General features: G+C 28.1%; 2 long non-coding RNA genes across 7 annotated transcripts; both read right to left on the bottom strand.

The window, feature by feature from the left end:
- Positions 1-22: 22 nt before the first annotated feature.
- On the bottom strand, positions 23-6,051 carry LOC145843994 (uncharacterized). Of its 3 annotated transcripts, none has more exons than XR_014370264.1 (7): positions 3,104-6,051; positions 2,570-2,802; positions 2,057-2,448; positions 1,510-1,732; positions 1,074-1,151; positions 538-762; positions 23-163 (listed from the first exon to the last, which is right to left on the bottom strand). It is a non-coding gene; the product is annotated as an uncharacterized LOC145843994 (long non-coding RNA). The 3 variants fall into 3 exon arrangements; XR_014370266.1 differs by having other exon boundaries at positions 538-759; XR_014370265.1 differs by having other exon boundaries at positions 2,621-2,802.
- Positions 6,052-9,823: 3,772 nt separating this feature from the next.
- Positions 9,824-12,634, bottom strand: LOC145844137 (uncharacterized). Of its 4 annotated transcripts, none has more exons than XR_014370271.1 (5): positions 11,777-12,634; positions 11,262-11,475; positions 10,761-11,010; positions 10,154-10,411; positions 9,824-9,969 (listed from the first exon to the last, which is right to left on the bottom strand). It is a non-coding gene; the product is annotated as an uncharacterized LOC145844137 (long non-coding RNA). The 4 variants fall into 4 exon arrangements; XR_014370273.1 differs by having other exon boundaries at positions 10,761-11,007; XR_014370270.1 differs by having other exon boundaries at positions 11,266-11,475.
- Positions 12,635-16,144: the final 3,510 nt, after the last annotated feature.

Genomic DNA, 16,144 nt, shown 5'->3' with positions numbered 1-16,144 from the left:
AATAAGATCAACATTCAATTGCATGCACCGCAAACGTTCTCCGCTCATCTCCACAACGCATGTGTGTACTGGTCCCCAAAATGGTCCGCAATGATGGTCCGCAATGATGGTCCGCGATGATGGTCCATTCATCTATCCTGCCTCGGACGATCCTGCAGTGTATCTGTGAAATTAAAAATCAATATTAAAACTTAATTTACTTAATTCAATAGAAGTCATGTAATTTGCTTAATTTGCAAACGAAAAATGCCAACTTTATCAAGTTATTGAGAAATTGCATGCTGACTATTCTCAGTTTTAACTTTTTTAAATTTTAACTTGCAACATTTGAAACTATTATACAACTACTTTTGCGAAAAAACTTTTAACAGTATGAAAAGATTACAAAAACTTTTGTTTAAAAATAATATATTTGTACAAAACATAATCAGGTTGTATAACACATAATTACAGTTTTAAATTCAAACACCAAATGATAAACTTCATACTGATAAAACGAAAAGTATATAATAAGTAAATGATTGAGAAGCAACCAACCGAGCTGATTGTTGAAACTTTCTTCATGTTTGTTTGAACACGATTAAGAGACACGTTATTATTTTCCACAAGCTTAATTTTGAACGAAGAAAAGTCCAATTGAAGATCACGCGGTACAATTCGCTGATCTCTCAACGAGCTTTTCATCGTGACTTGTCAGCAGCTCTTCCTCCGCCGAAATGGAGTTTTTTTCTCGCCGCTGTAATTCTCGATTGCAGTTTCCTGCTAAGTGAATAGTTAATTAATAACCCTTGCAACTTATTTTTAATGATAAATCTATTACTTTTACTTATTATATTTTAAACATAAGAAATATGGTGATTATTGACTAATTAAGAGTTTTACGCAAAATGTTTGTTAGATTTTATCAGATTATTAATTAAGTTTAATATGTAGTACAAAAATTTAAAACAATGCGGATTAATTTTAAGTAAATTAAAAGTTAAAAAAAAAAACTTATAACATTGGACCGGCAATTTTTACAAAATAAATAATAAACTCAACTTTTTACGTTTATTCAAATAAAATCAACTAACCAAGTTAACTGGAAGAATCCAAACAGAAATGGGATTGTCTCCGTTCCACGTCCTGGCTTGGACTATGTTGCAGTGTATCTGGGAATTTATTTTTATTAACATTTATTATTTTTATTTCAATAGAAGTTATGTACTTATTTCCAATTGCAAACGAAAGAAATATCAAATTTATTCAAGTTCAGAAACTTTATTTTTTCTCAGCTTTAATTTTTTAAGGTTTTGCTTTCAACATAACTATCAAATAAATTGCTTTTACAAAAAACTGTTAACAGTATGAAAAGATTATAAAAACTTTTGTTTAAATATAATATATTTGTACAAAACATAATCAGGTTGTATAACACATAATTATAGTTTTAACTAAGTACCAAATGATAAACTTCATACTGATAAAACGAAAAATGTATAATAAGTAAATTATTGAGAAGTAACTAACCGAGTTGATTGTTGAAACTTTCTTCATGTTTGTTTGAACACGATTAAGAGACACGTTATTATTTTCCACAAATTTAATTTTGAACGAAGAAAAGGCCAATTGAAGATCTCGCGCGGTACAACGCTTTTGCTGACCTCTCAACGTGCTTTTCATCGCGATGAAGATTTGTTCTTCGTTCGTCCTCCGCCGAAGTGGAGCTGCTGTAATTCTCTATTGCAGTTTCCTGCCAAACAAATGTTTATCAATAACCCTTAAAACTTGTTTTTTTATGAAATATCTATAACCTTTATTTTGATAGAATTTACTTTTTTATTTTAAGCAATTGAAAAATGTCGGTTCTTAACTAATTAAGAAATTATACGCGAAATGTTTGTTAGATTTCATCAATTACTAACAAACCTAGTATTTTAGACAAAAGTTTAAAACAATGCGAATTAGTTTAAAGTAAACATTTCAAAAAAAAACTTAAAACATTGGACCTGCAATTTTTACTAACTAAATAATAAAAACTTAAATTTTTTCGTTTATTTAAATAAAATCAACTAACCAAGTAAATTGGAAGTCGTTTTTTTTTTTTCTTTGATGATTCATCAGAGAATTTCAAGAATTCATCTCCTCTGGAAGATCTCGTCGGGTTTGATTCTATTGAAGAATCGAAGAACAGCTTGATTATGAAGTAATCTCAGTGTTGAGATGACATCAATGTTGGGATGACCTCAATGTTGAAATGACCTCCGTGTAGAGATGACCTCCGTGTTGGGATGTCATCATTGTCGGGATGACATCAGTGTTCGGATGACATCAGTGTCGGGATGACATCAGTGTCGGGATAACATCAGTATTCCGGTGAAGATTTGTACTGCAAACATGAGAGCTCTTCATCGGCGACTCCTCAGTCATCGTTCGAAGATTTCCTCCAACTCTTTCTTTGGACATCTGCTGCAGATGGATTGTAAAGTTAATAATTAAATCATTTAAGGCTCATGTTTGGTAGTAATTTTAAAAAGGAAAAACTAATAAAGTCACAAATAGTTTTTTAATAAAATTCAAAGCAACTAACCAGCTTAGTTGAATGTTTAAAAGTTCTTTATCTTGAAGAAAGCATGCGAACCTTTTAATGCGACTCAAAATTTTCGACTCATTACAAGCTGAACATCTGATGAGGTCATCTAGATCTATTCACGTCATCAACTGAAGTCTATCAGACTTTCCACTGGTTCCTTCTTATTTGTGACGTCATACCGTTTGTGACGTCATACTGTCTACTTCAACTGCTTCTGGTTGCAGTTTTTGCTGTAAAATATATATTTTTATTCAATGTTTCTTAAGGCTCTCTTAGTCAGTACAGAACTAAAGTAATCAATAAAAACTTGTTATCTAAAATCAAATAATGGAAATAAGCATTTACATAAAACTTGATGTTGTAACTCAAGTTTTCTTTTTAAAACCACATTACGAACAGGAATTCGTGTAAAAGATTCAAGTTATAAAACAGACTGAGTTTAAAATAAAAATTTCATAAAAAAAACGAATTAGACTTAAAACATTCAAAACAAATTTAATTTATTCGATTTTCTAAATAACACCAACTAACTTGTTAGTACTTGGAAAAGTACCCACTATGAAGAGACGGGTCTTGTGATGGCGCAATCATGAAGATCTTGTGGGGATCTGCTCTGTTGCGAGACATCACTCCTCAGATCTTGAAAAGATCCTCCCCTGAACCTGGGAACACGTCAGCATCTCCTCTTCCCGGGATTCCCCTCTTTAAGAAAATTCAACCGGCTCCTTTAGCAATTTGCATCCTCACTCAGCATAAAGCTGATCTTCGAAATGCTGAAAATTGCTCGCGTATCTGTGTTCTGAAACCCCCCTTGTTTGATACTGATTTGATGTTCAAAAGCAGGGGAGAGAAAATTGTCGAGTGTTTGGTAATGATGCAGTTATATAAGTTTATTTACACATCGGGTGGTCTTTCCCGATTTTCTATATGTTATACAGGCTTTAGATATCATGTCAAATATTTGACTCAAAAAAGTTTAAGTACATCATTGAAAGTTTAAGTACATCATTAAGAACGAATAATTAGTAACAACTGTACAAAAATTTACAAAAGCTATGAAAAACTTCGATAAAACTTTCATGGTCATGAAAGTTTTGTTGCTAATATCAGAATCGGTTTGAAATAATCACTTAAAAATATAAAGACACAAAATTAAGAATATTTACAAATATACAATTCCTCGCGATTTTCACTTGATAACGATCATTAAAATAAACACAAAAAGACAATAAAAATTCAAAATGTAAACTAAGTTCATTAAATTCAAATTGAGCTTTGTTCACGATAAATGTAAAATTCTTATTAAAATAAACTAATTAAAAGAAGAAAAATATGTCATATATACAATTTGTCGAGTGAAATTTCTTTCTACTTTTCTATGTTGGATAGCATTCTCAGGTCTTTCAAAAACAAATAAATATTTTATGTACAAATTTACAAGTCAACAGCTTAACATGCACAGATAAACACTTTCATATAAAAAAATAATAAAAAAATATCTGTACAAATATTACAAACAGAGCAGTTTTATGAACTCAAGCGAACAAAAGTTCTTTTTAGGCGAATACAAAAAACAAGGAGCACAAGTCAACGAAACAAAACAAAAATTTAATTGAAAAGATGTAGTTGTTTTCTACTCTTTCTATGTTGAATATCATCATGACATTAAAATTGTTGTAAAAAACACAACTAAGAATATTTACAAATATACAATTCCTCGCGATTTTCACTAGATAACCATAATTAGAATAAACAAATAGACTATAAATATTCAAAATGTAAAAAAACTAAATATCTGTACAAATATTACAAACAGAGCAATTTTTATAAGAACTCAAGAGAACAAAAGTTCTTTTTAGGCGAAGAAAAAAATTAACACAAGCACAAAGCAAATAAAAACCGCTAATTGAAAATACAAAGAGAGATATCGATATCTTACTCTTTTTTATGTTGAACTGTATCCATGACATTTAAATAAAGTTTCTGTGCAAATTTACATCAGGTTTTTGAAAATGTTGGTTCCTCAGTTTTATTAATTTAGCTTAAGACCATGTGTTAATATTTAAAATTATTTTTCTCATTTCTTAAAAAGTTATTATGTTACTCGGCTTAATTTAAGTAATTTTAAGGGTCTGTAATAACTAAGTGTTTTGGTATTAGAATATTGTAAAGAAAACATCAACCAATTTTCAAAAAAAAAATTATACAATATATACAATTAATGTAAATGTAATATAAATCTTTGAATTAGGGGATTTACAAACCCTTGAACAGAAAGAACTTCGCATAGTTTCCAGTATTCAAAAATATAAGACAACAGAATAAAAACAAATGTAAATTATGTACAATTTAAGTGGGTTTGCTTTCAAATGTGAAGCAAATTTAAACCCACTATTCAAACATTTCCAAAAGTGCGTCTTAAAAAAATTCATAAAAATGATACAAGTACAATTATTTTTGCATTACAATTCATGGTGATGCCAACTGTATAAGTAACGCTACTGTAACTATTTTATCAAAATATTAATAAAAATAATAAATCAATAATAATAAAATAATACAACTCATTGTGTGCGCAAGGGATGTCGCGCAGACAAGTTGATGACATTTGTTGAGCGAAAAAAAAACGACAACTAATAAATTTTGTAATTTTTTAAATATTACAATTTGAGGGGTTACCTTTGAAGGCTCAGATAATTCAAGTGAAATAATTGATATTTACAAAACTTACAAAAAATAAACATTTTTTTAGGGAATGATAACCCTATTTCTTTACAGGAAAACTCAGCAATTTCAACACAAAAACTAATAAATTTAAAATAAGACATTTACAAAAAATAAACATTTTTTTAGGGAATGATAACCCTTTTTTTTACAGGGAAACTCAGCAATTTCAACACAAAAACTAATAAATTAAAAATAAAATATCAACCACAATAACCATAATTATTAATAAAACAATAACACAATAGAAAAAACTTAATAATTAAACAACAGATATATTTATAAACAAATATACAATTTTGTAAGGCATGAGTACTAATTCAAATTGTAACAAATAAATATACAATATTTACATTCACACCTTTAGCCTTTGAAAATTTATTTGTTGCTAGGTAACTGGTTTTTAAGGGTGAAAATTATTTGGTGTTTACAAGGAAAGTATTATGAACCTTTATCTATTTTTAAACGTTTTATTTACTTCTGTTAATATTAATTTTAGACAAACTCAAGAAGTTTAAGATTCTTTTTATAAGAACTTAGTGTGGGCAGTATTTAACAAATTTGGGGATTACCTAGCAACAATAACGTCAAAGTTTCCAGGGTACACTGAACGAGGAAGCGGTGTGAATAAATTTAAACCTCTGTTGCAATTAAACATGACAATTCTAAAAATATTAAAATAAATTACTTGTAAACTTGACACATTTTAAATTATTAAACTTTTCGATAAATTAGTCAGAATTTTTTGTCATGAAATCCACCAATTGCAACGAAGGTTTAAATTTTGTACCCCACATTAAATACATGTTGTTAATATTAAACTAATTAGTTTAAACATTTTTGAAAACCTTACTTTTGGTTTGACAGTGGCTAGTCTTTTAGAAATTAATAAAATTCAATATTAGAGCATAAATATATATGTGTTCTGTTTAATATAATTAATCAAACAACCAGTAACTTTTGTATGTAATTTAATCAAACAGACACAATAAAATTTTTACAAATTATTTTTCGACCATACTTATACAAACCAATTAACTTTGGTCAACCGTTTTTAGTTTCTTTTATCTTACAAGCTTTTTAAGTTTTAAGAAAAACTTAATTTCGAAAATAAACAAATAGACAAACCTTAAGAAACACATATTATACACAAACATATCCAAGTAACAATGTGGTTAAACAATTTTATTTTTATCAAAAATTTATCATCAATCAAAACAAGTTTAAATTAAACATTACAACTCCAAAAAACATTGAAATAATTATTTTGTTTGTTAACTAGAGACTTTATTAAGAAAGAGTAAATTTAGGATATTTTTTGTTAATTTGATAATAATGTTAGTGTCGGCCTCGCTTTGAAACGAAAATTTAAATTTTGTACCCTACAACGAAAATTAATATATTATAATTTAACAAACAAGTATTTTTTTCAGTTTTTAAGCTAAGAAAATATAGTTAATAATATTAATAATAAAAATCCAACAAAAGTTAATGAAACAAAAACTATTTAATTAACATAAAACTTATCGTACCATCAACTTTAAAAAAAAAATTACACAATTTTGATATATATTATGAATATAAATTGTTTCACTTAAATTATTTGTATTTAATTCAAAACTATATCTGTTTTAGTACAGTAAAGTATCTAGATATACCACTAAAGTAAGACTAAATTCAATTTGCACTGTTTTTTTCAAATATTTTTTATCCTTTGAGTTGAAAAATGTTTTAAAAATAGCAACGTTTTGTTGATAAATAATCTATTAACCGGCTAACTTGCAGGTTTCAGTGTTTTCTAGTGGAACGGTTTCCAAACAACACAGCAGAAAAACAATTGCAGAAGACTCTGTCGTTGCAACCTCGTTTTCCATATGACGGGGCGAATGAAGTAGTTGACACTTCGTCCCAGGAGCTGCTGGAATCACATTGATGCTTGTTGACTCCACTTGCGGCTTATTAGAACTTTGCATCTTCTAAAACGGCTCTCGGTGAAATGCGGCCTGCAAAGCAAAAGCATATGCCTTTTTAGTACTTTTTAGCGAAATGAAACTATTTTTTAAAACAATGTAATAAGTTAGAATGTCCTGAATAAAACAAAGGAACTAGTTACAGCCATATAAAATTAATTTAATAAATATAAATCAAACCTTAGCATCAATTTTAAAACCATGAAAAACAAAAGTATAACAACATTGATATTCTACTAATAAAATACATTACTTAAACAATTAAGTTGTTAAAAAAACTTATATTTTAGTTTGGAGAAAAATATTACTTGTCAAAATCCATTACTTAAGGTTAAGACTAAACTCAGAGACGTTTTTAAAATGTATAGATATTGTCAATGATAAAAACAAGTAGCTTTCAGCTTGAAATTATAACATTTTGTATATAAATAAATTATTAACCAGCTAACTTTTCGGTTTCAGTGTTTATTTCGTTCTCACAACACGGCCAGTGGAAATGGATATGATGAAATTTCAGTCTTTACACCACACCTAAATATTTTTACTTGCTGAGGATTTGCAAATTAGAAGCATGACTGATTCAATCGAGACTTCTTCGCAGGAGCTGCTGAAATCACATTGAAAGACTGCTAAGAACTCTATTGCTGGTATAATGAGACTTTGCATCTTCTAGACGGGGATTTAGCAAATGCAGTCTACAAAATAGTAAAGCTGTGACAGTATTATTTTCGACTAGTGTATACTTTTAAATCAAAACGTTAATATTGTAAAAAATTTTATTCAGGCTCTTTATTTATAGTTTTTAGTGCATTTTTTCATTGGTTACTCAATGATAGTTGCTAGTTAAACATTTATGTTGATGATGAATAAAATTAAATATAAGTCTGCCAATCCTTTTACTAGAACCCTCGTGCCATTTTCATAACATAAATTGAAGTCAACATCCAAAAATATTCTAGTTTAAAAAATTAGCATACAAACAGAATTCCTACATGTAAAAAATAAGTAGTGTTTATTTAATTGATCGTTCGCAATATTACTTCTTAAAAGATTGATAAACTTATCACTAATCCAAAAGATGCAACCCCTTTTTTATTGTAGTGTGCTGGCTTGTTAACACGTTTCCTAACAATTTTTATTATTCTTTGTATGATACTATGACCAAACTATGTAATAATAATTTTGGTGATAGTGGTGGCCATTGTTTCATATCAAAAACCTTATCCTAAATGTAATAAATTTTCCTTTAAAAACTTTAATTAGCGTTGAAAATAAAAATTTATTAGCCGAATGCTTGAAAGATATCAATAAACATTAAATCTCTGAAAACTCCATAAATAACAAATCGTTTCAACTAAAACACCTTTTTAAAGAAAAACGAGATTTCGAATCATAAACTGGTCTTAAATTAAGCAGAACTATCCAGAACAAGCCAGAAACTTGAAAAATCTCGACGAAGTTTCTGAAGATAGTTGTAACTAGCCAGAGTTGTCCTGAATATTTTAAATTGTTTTTTTTTCTGTTGGGATGAATCCTAAATTAGCAGTTTGGAAAAATTTTTACAGAACCGGTTGCCAAGTCAGTTCCAACTCAAAGGGGAAATACAAGATATTTATAAATTAACATGAATGAAATTTAAATTTTAGGCATAGTTTCCAGTGAACAGTATAAATTTTTGTGCTTAACTATAGTCATGTAAACACAATACAGGCCTGTTTAAGAATATACGCGGAGAATCAGTATTAATTAATTTAACAACAACAATTATGGCCTGAGAAAAGAGTTATTCAAAAAAAAAAAATTTCAATTTACCTTGAGGCGCACCAATTCTCATTACTTTGTTCATACCAAATGCTACATTTTCAGCGACAAGAAATGCTCCAGAAGTTTAGTCTGAGGACCTGGTGCACAAAAAACCTTTCGGTTGTCATGCACCAGGACAGTTTAACGTCATGTCCAGGACAAAATATTGACTTAGTTCTAAAACTCGCTTTGCGCTATTATCGGGAGACTGTAAATTGTTAAATTTACAATCTTTTAAACTTTGTTAGCCGAATCAAAAGCTCCTCAGGATGACAGTGAAAGCTTCAATTAAGGTAGTTTGTAACACATCTTAAATCGTTTGAATTTTAGAATTTTTTTTCTTATTATGACGATCTAATTAGTATTGGTACTTGCAACCAAAACTTTATATTTACTTTTGCAAACAAAATCAACCAAGTTCCCTTTACTATAAAAATAAATTTTGAAGTTTTGAAGTTTCAACCAAATAGTAAAACTTCATGATGAAGGTAGTATTCTAGTCAAGTTTATAAAAGAACAATATTTAGTGGCACTATAACTTTGTTTCTAATCAGTTAAGGACTATGTTCCTACTTAGTTTGTTGATTTTCAACCATATTTGACACTAAAAATACTCGTCAATCTAATTTTGATGTTAAAACTCCTATTTCGTCTACAGTATAAACCCTTATATAAGACAACGCGATGTGTATTCATTTTTTAAATTTATTAAAAGAAATAGAAAATATTCAACACTATTAAATTGCATGCACCGCAAACGTTCTCCGCTCATCTCCACAACGCATGTGTGTACTGGTCCACAAAATGGTCTACAATGTTGGTCTGCAATGATGGTCTGCAATGTTGGTCCGCGATGATAGTCCATTCATCTATCCTGGCTCGGACAATCTTGCAGTCTATCTGTTAAATAATATTCAAGTTATAAAATAGAAGATAAAATTTACTATATTTAGTTCAATAGAATTTGTTTACTTATTTTAATTGCAAACGAAAGAAACATAAAATTTATTTAAGTAGTTTAGAATCTGAATGCAGACTCAGTTTTAAAGGAAAACACATAATTAAATGATCAAAAACAACCAACCAAGTTGATTGTTGAATTTTTCGCACTCAAATGAAATCAGAGGAGGGCGTGTTTAACAGGAAGGTATCACCAAATGAAAATCTCGTGAATTGTGGTGAATTGTGGTGCAAGGAATCCGTTGATCCACTGGCTTCAGACGCTCCTGTTAACTTTAGGCTGCTCCTATGAACTTTGATGAAGAACACAACCAGCACTCTTTAGATCATGCACGATTGCTTTCTTCAATAAGCGTCTGCTGCTGTTGTGGATTGCAGCTTCCTGTTTTGATAAATTAATAAGTCGTTAAACTGAATTGATTAAAAATTCATTCTTTTTACTGAAAATGAAATCAAATAAATACTTGAATTTCAAACAATAGAAATATCAACTAGTTTTGAAATTGTTGCAGATTTTGTCAGATTATTTTTTTGATGTTAGTTTACAACATGTGAAATTCATTTACAAAACTATCTAAATTATAAACAGTAAACAATTTGCAGCACAATAAATGACATACTTAATACGAAATGCTTACAGACTTAAACTTCTATAGAAAAATTAAACGAATTTATTATCAAAAAATAATGAAAACTTTAATTATTCATAATTCAAACAAAACCAAACTAACCAAGGTGATTGTTGGAACAAGTTGATAAATCAGACAACTTTGAGGAAGCTGTGTTTTTCCTTATTTGTCGTGATTCTGAACGAGAACGCTGGAACGCCATCGAAAGATCAGTTCTGCTACAAGAAATCCGCCCGACTGATGTCTCCGCTGCACTTGTGTGGTTCGCCACATGGCTCTTCTGGACTCTAATGAAGATCGAACTCCGTCAGCACTTATATCTTCTGATGGCTTTTCTCGGTTGCCTTTCCTGCTGTTTGAAAATTACTTTTAGATATTTAAAAAACAAATTTATGTTATGGCTAAAATTATATGTAAAAATAAAACAGAAATAAACATTGCATTTCAATATGAAATAATTATTTTTAAAACAGATCAAAACTGGCAATAGAACTATATCTTTAATACAAGTTAATTATTTATTCATCTACTTAACATTCAATTTTTAACAGCTAATTTGTAGTCTCTTAAAAAAAATAGTTTATCCAAAGAAAGACAACCAACCAACTTTGTAGAATTTGATGTAATTAATGAAGAAGCAAGTCTTAGAGTTCACAGAAAATTTTCTCAGCTTTGAACAGCCAGTAGATCTTCCAGAAAACCTCGTCAGGTCCTCAGGCATCAACTGAGGTCTGGCTCTCCGCTGGCCTCCTTCCCTTATCTTTATGACGTCATAAATAGGTGCAGCTTCCACTGCTGCTGATGGATGCATTTTTTTCTGTAAAGTTGTTATTTATTAGTCTTTGTTTAACTTAACAAGTCAGTACCGATTTAGTTTAGTTATTAAAAACTTATTCTCTAAAAATTTATATTTAAAATTAATAGAATTAACACATAAATTAAATATTACGTAATAGTTGATGATTAGTTTTTATATACAAACAAATTAAAAAAAAAATATATAATTCTAATGTTACATTAATTTGAAACCAGATTTAGCTAGAAATACCAACTTAAACATACAGCTTTTAACATTTAATGATATTTGAACGGTTTTTTTGAAAATTAAGGCAACTAACTTTTTGAACTTGGAACAGTGTGCGCAGTAAAAAGCCTTGTGACGCAACAGATCTTGCGTGACTGCATCCGTGGGCCCTTCGCTTTTCCTGTTCATCGTGACGTGTTCCTTTCCTGAATCTGGAGAAACCATCACATCGGCAACTTCCACAAGAAGACAGCTCCTTTGGCAAATTGATGCATCTTACTCAGTGTAATGTTGATCTTTGAAACACTGAATGTTGAGCGCACATCTGTGGGAGAGTTGTAAATTCCCCTGGTTTGAAACTATGTTGATGCTCGAACACAGGGGTGCTGAAAAAACTCGACAAAAGTTGTCTTGACAAAAATTGAAAAGTGTTTGGTAATAATACAATTTTTATGTACAATTTATACATCGGGTGGTTCTTCCCGAATTTTTTTTATGTTATACAGGCTTTAGACATGTCAAATATTTGACTCAAAAAAAATAAAACGCGTAAATTAAAATTGTTGAACAAAAATATGTACAAATTTACAAGATCAAAAAATTGAAACTTTCATGGTTGTGAAAAGTTTTTGCTAATATAAAATCAGTTTAAAAAATTACACAAATAAAAACACAACTAAGAATATTTACAAATATACAATTCCTCACAACTTTCACTTGATAACGATCATTAAAATAAACAAAAAGACAACAAAAATTTGAAATTAAAAAAAAAAAAATATCTGTACAAATATTACAAACAGAGCAATTTTTATGAACTCAAGAGAACAAAAGTTCTTTTTAAGCGAATACAAAAAACAAGGAGCACAAATCAAAAAAACATAATATAATACAAAGAGAGATTTCCTTCTACTCTTATTATGTTGAATATCATCATGACATTAAAACTATTAAGAAAAATAATTAATTATTATTTCCAATTATATGCAAAATTTACAAGCGTAAATCATAAAATTAGGGGATTTACGAACCTTATACAGAACATACATAGTTTCCAGCATTCAAAAAAACAAGACAATAAATTTAAACCAAAATTAGAACAACAAATATATATGTAAAATTTATATGGGTCTGCTTTCGAAAATGAAGCAGATTTAAACCCACAACTCAAACATTTTCCAATAGTATGTCTACAACTTTTACAAAAAAAATAAAAATTAACGTACAATTATAAAGTAACAAATAATTATTTACAACTTAATGGGTCTGCTTTCAGACATGAAGCAGATTTAAACCCACAACTCAAACAATATTCACAAGTATGTCTTAAAAATATTTTAATTAAAAAATCTGTACATTCATTGTGTGCGCAAGGGTTGTCGCGCAGACAGATTAATGACATAAGTCAAGCGAAATAAAACAACAACAATAAATTTTGTAATTTTTTTAATTATTACATTGAGGGTTTACCTTTTTAGGGCGGCTTTAGGAAAATAACTCGAAGATCTTATGTACAATATATACAAAAAACAAACATTTTTTTAGGGAATGATAACCCTATTTTTTTACATGAAAAGTAATAAAATAAAAATATCAACCACAATAACTATAATTAGTAATAAAAAAATTGACCACAAAAAAAAAATTATTATACAACAAATACACAATTTAGCATGAACAACCATTTTACATTTAAAACGCAACAAATAAATATACAAAACATCAATAATGTAATATTTACAGACACACCATTTAGCCCACAATGTAAGTCAATTGTTGCTAAGTAACTGGTTGCAAAGACAACTAGTTTTAGAGGGTGCAGAAAATTTTATGGTGATAATACAAAGAACTATTTATAAACGTTTCATCTACTTCTATACAAGTTATGGTTTATCTATAATAATTGAAATTAACCTTCATATATCAGTTTTGTTTTAAGAACCTAGTGTTAATTTTTAACAAATTTGGGGACCCCTTAGCAACAATAACATGGTGGTTAACCAGGGCACACTACGAGGAAGTAGGTGTGAATAAATTTAAACCTCTGTTGCAATTAAATATGACAATTTTAAGAATATTAAAATAAATTTCTTGTAACTACACACATTTTAAAGTTAGAAAATTATTACACTTTTTGATAAATTAGTCAGAATTTTTTGTCATTTAATCCGCCAATTGCAACGAAGATTTAAATTTTGTGCCCCACAGTTAAAATTTTTAGTGAATATTTAACTAGTTGAAAAAAAATTGAAAATCTTACTTACGGTTTGACAGTGGATAATATTAAACAAGTTTATATCATAAACAAATTAGTTAACAGTTAAAATAATTTATCAAAAAATCAATAACTTAAGTATGAAATTTCATCACACAGACAAAATAAAATTGTTACCAACTATTTTTTTACATACTAATAGACACCATTGCCATTTTTTTACAGTAATAGATTATTGAAATACTTTTTAATTATAATAAACTCAAGTGATCATCATGTGGCTAATTTAAGCTTTTTTTTTCCTTATATGTCTATGCCCCTTAGTTAGAACAATGTATTGCAAGAAAGATGTTTTTTGAAAAATTCTTCCTATGTTTTATAAAACATGAATTTAAATTTTGATGCTAAGACAAGTGTTCTGACCACTGTTTAGTAGACTGTACAAAAATAAGCACATTTTAATTAAGAATTTTATTTAAGATTTTATATAAGAAGAATAGAAATTCATAGGTTTAAATTCACTTAAAAAACATTTGATTACCACAGATTTCAAATGATTTTGACAACATTGATTCAATAATACAAAACTGCAATGCCATAAACTTTAAGGTAGAAATTAAAAAACATACATACCCATATAGACCCAGTGTATTATTTAATATTATTGCATATTATTTTATCATTTAAATCCACTTCAAACAGTAAGGTTAAAATAAATTTATTTTATTAATATCTATTAATTTCAATTACTAGAGATTGTTTAATGCCTAAGTAATAGTCTGTATCATAGCAGGTGATGTGGCATTTATGTTTGTTCAGATAGTTTTTCTACATATAATTTTCTTAAGTTGTTACCAAAACAATTCAACACATTTATAATGAAAATTTTTGCTGTTATTGAACAATTTTTAAATATTTACATTTAATAATTTGTTGGCTTGACTTGAAATTTCAACCACAAAATGCAATTTACAAGGCTGATAAAACAAACTGAGCAGTAGTATTAATTATTTTGAAAAATTTTATAAAACTGCTTAAAACACTCAAAACTTAGTAGTTGCCATTTGCAGCACTGTTGATAATATAAGATAACAAAATTCAATAATTAAGAAGTTCATAGTATAGTTAATTTCTATAAATTTTGTTTATTTTTTAATAATATTTCATAAAATTACTCAACATATATTATTTCAAATATAAAATTAAAAATAAACAAGTTATATTTTATAATAAATTATAACTTTTTAATAAAACTGTTATTTTTTCATACTACTTAAATCTCTAATACAATGATGATTAATATAAAATAGTCTTTTTGGCCCATATTCAGAATTAATTTTTATTGAAAATTTGGTTTAGCATTATTAATCATTGCAATGTATATATAGTAGCATTCTTGTTTCTATGGGGTAAGTTTTACTAATAATCTGGACCATTTAGGGGACAACACCTAATGTTATTAATTGCTATTGATTTACAGCTAACAGCAGCAGCTTTCTATAGATATGAGCTTTTGATAAAATCACCTTAACAAATCAACACATTATTTCATAGTTTGGTTAACTCTTAATAAAACCAGGGATTAAATTCTTATGCCTACTTTGTGGGAGTGTCTAGAATTTTAAGATCTAGATAAGTTCTGAATACTGAATAAAGTTGGTTTTACTTAATATGTCATGCTTGAAAGATGTGTGGCAATTTTCTTATCTAACTTTGGCAATTATATTTTTTAATGTTAGAATTAGTAGTAAGTATAAACAAATTCAATTTGACCAAAAAATTAAACATTTGGTATTACCTACTATGTTATTTTGAAATTGATAAACTATGACCATATTCAACAACAAATTTGTTTTACACCAAATAAAAACCATTCGAAAGTTAGTATTTTATCAATAAAGTTAAAATATAATATGTAGGTAATCTTCAAATTAGAACTATATCACAATTATGACTGTATTCTTATGTTAAAAATGAATAAAAATGTTAAAAATAGATATTTCATAAAAACTTGAATGATTTTTATGTAAAAATAATCATAGATAACAAAGAAGTGTACCTTCCCAGTACTAATTACAACCAATTGCTCTACAAAGTAAATATAAATAAAAATATTGGAGTAATATTAAAATATTCAATAACAATAAATAAGAAACATTTATACCTTAAAAAATTCAAATTTGTTCAGAAACTTTAACAACTATGTTAAAGCTATCTATATAGCTTTTTAACTTATTATCAAAGTTA

Source organism: Thalia democratica, chromosome 9 (genome assembly GCF_965202585.1).
Source record: "Thalia democratica chromosome 9, ktThaDemo2.hap1.1, whole genome shotgun sequence".
Classification (NCBI taxonomy): Eukaryota; Metazoa; Chordata; class Thaliacea; order Salpida; family Salpidae; genus Thalia; species Thalia democratica.
Note: the sequence above shows the minus strand (reverse complement) of the source record. Positions and strands in the feature narration are given on the sequence as shown.